Source organism: Aplysia californica, unplaced genomic scaffold (assembly GCF_000002075.1).
Source record: "Aplysia californica isolate F4 #8 unplaced genomic scaffold, AplCal3.0 scaffold00003, whole genome shotgun sequence".
NCBI lineage: Eukaryota > Metazoa > Mollusca > Gastropoda > Aplysiida > Aplysiidae > Aplysia > Aplysia californica.
In genome coordinates this window covers 2,336,257-2,338,729 of record NW_004797273.1, presented here as the reverse complement: position 1 = coordinate 2,338,729, position 2,473 = coordinate 2,336,257, and the positions used below count along the sequence as shown (strand labels likewise).

The window sequence follows — 2,473 nt, the reverse complement described above, 5'->3', positions numbered from 1 at the left end:
GGGAGGGCTTTCCGCGGGTAAAGTGGATTCATTGTATTGTGATGACTCCACTCGCCCCGGGACGATGAGTCGTTAAACAGGTCAACCCGATCCAGCTGTAGTGGGCACCCCGTAAAATTTTTAATTTTAAGTCATGGTACTTATTATTTTCGATAATCAATCCTGTTGAAAACAATCCGTGAAATAAAAGTACTTGTATACTAAACAGGGTATGTCCGACTATCATCAACGCAAGTGAACATATATTAAGAAAAGACGAAACATACAGATGCAAACACAAAAACACAACTCCCATACAAGCAAAAATTGTACCTCTATCTGCTCCCTCCTACCAACTCGTCTTGGTCCAGTAGTTTAGGTACTAATACTGACAAAGTCTCCACAATAGTATGAGACTTTGTGCACACTTGCGGAACCTTCGGTGACACTGTAAAGATGACTCCACTATGGAGCGGGACAGAGGGTGCCCATCTCGTGACTCAAAAGAGCTGAGGAATGTACCGTAGGACTAACATGATTTAAACAATTAACTACTAACCAGTTCTGGTAGCCGTCTCCATTTGGGGGTACGGCAACACTGAGATGTGTAACCTACCAAAAAAAAAAAAACCCCTTACAAGAGTAAAGAAACATTCTTTATGTATTTACTTATTTATTTATGTATTTATTTATAGGCCTATGTATAACATTTTCGTGTGTGTTTTTACTCTAAGACCAACAGCTAATTTCAAAACCCAAAATGTCGCACAGTTTGTTGTTATTATTAAACACAAAAGCGCCAGACGATAAAATTGCGCAGGAAAAAAAAAAGGAAAAAAAAGGAAGGCTAAAAAAGTCCTGACTGGATGGTGTTAAAAAGGTTCTGGAACAACATATCTTTCACAGGCGTTACACACCTAGCACAGGACCGAAACATGCACCTTCCCTCGATATCTTAAGGATACCAGAGGAAGGAAAAGGTAAAAGTAAAGTAAGTATTCATTCGATTGTCTGGTAATCAAGAGCAGTCAATAATAAGGATGTTTCCTGTCTTAACGGGTCATTCATTATCCCTCGGTAACAGTTATTGTTCAAAATCGATTTGGAAACTTGGCATAGATCTAGCTGAAATTCCTATCCTGTGAAACCTGTGACATACAAAAAGTGATGATTTTGTGTATAAATTATGTACATGTACAAAGTTTGGTTCCAGTGGGATTAGTCATCATGTCAGTAAATGTTTACTTTGAGACTTTGGATTTGATGTTTAATATTAATAATATATGTATGTAAATATATACACACACACACACTCACACACACACACACACACACACACACACACACACACACACACACACACACACACACACACACAGAGAGAGAGAGAGAGAGAGAGAGAGAGAGAGAGAGAGAGAGAGAGAGAGAGAGAGAGAGAGAGTGTTTGTGTGTGTGTGTGTGCGTGCGTGCACGCGGGCGTGTGTCTTTGTGTATATATATATATATATGTGTGTGTGTGTGTGTGTGTGTGTGTGTGTGTGTGTGTGTGTGTGTGTGTGTGTGTGTGCATCTCGAGAATCGAAAGCAAGTCTAAATGATATTATAATTGATATAACGATTGGGAGTGCTTGTGTGCATGCAGGACAAAGTGGATACAATGTGTTCCTCGTGCAGTGCCAACAACTTGTTATGAGTTAATGCATTTACCTCACACGGGGTGCCTACTACGGATGGGAAACCCAGTCGCCTAAAAAACAAAAGTGTTTTCAGTTTCAGGCGACGGAGTCGAGCGATCGGCCCGATCCAGCTGTCGTGGGCACCCCGTAAAATTTTTAATGTTTAATTCGTGTGACAAAGCCCAGACTCATTAAAGTACGAGCACTCCCTAAACGCTTAATTGTAAAAGTCATTAATATTCATAATATCCGTAGAGCGCCACCAACCTGCGCTGGGTTTCACTTCTGTCGCTGCAGTAAATTCTCGGTAGTTTTCCATACTCGTTGGAAGGTAATACAGAAGAGAGACAGGTGTAGGAAAAAATAGGTGATGTCGAAACGACACTGAATAAAAGCTTTTGAAGTCAGAAAGAGAATTTTTTGGACACGATATCAACGCTTTGCGACCTGAGTTCTGGCTTATTTATAACTTTGATTCCTACCTGTGATGATATCATATGCCTTTAGAGGAGGTGGGATAATATGCAGTTTCTGTGACTGTTTTTCGAGAAGGTATGTATACATGTATGCAGAGCTGTTAAAGTACTTTTTAAAAAGTACTTAAGTACAAATTTAAGTGCAATCTAAAAAATGTACTTAAGTACAGTAAAAGTACTTTCCTGTAAAATGTACTTGAGTACAAGTACTTTAAAAAAAAATACTATGAGTACATTTTGAATACTTTCTGCTTATATGCTAAAACACTTCAGCGCTTGTGCAAAACATCATATTTTATAACTTATCCAGTATATTTGACAAATTAGGCTATTTATTACTAA

The 2,473-nt window shown here is 38.8% G+C and overlaps 1 long non-coding RNA gene across 1 annotated transcript in view; it reads left to right on the top strand.

Annotated features, from left to right (window-relative positions):
* The first annotated feature begins 1,664 nt into the window (after positions 1-1,664).
* The window catches only part of LOC118477287, a 9,618-nt gene continuing 8,809 nt past the window's right edge, over positions 1,665-2,473 (top strand). The window contains exon 1 of the long non-coding RNA XR_004858270.1: positions 1,665-2,207. This is a non-coding gene — a long non-coding RNA (uncharacterized LOC118477287). The remainder of the gene's footprint in view (positions 2,208-2,473) is intronic.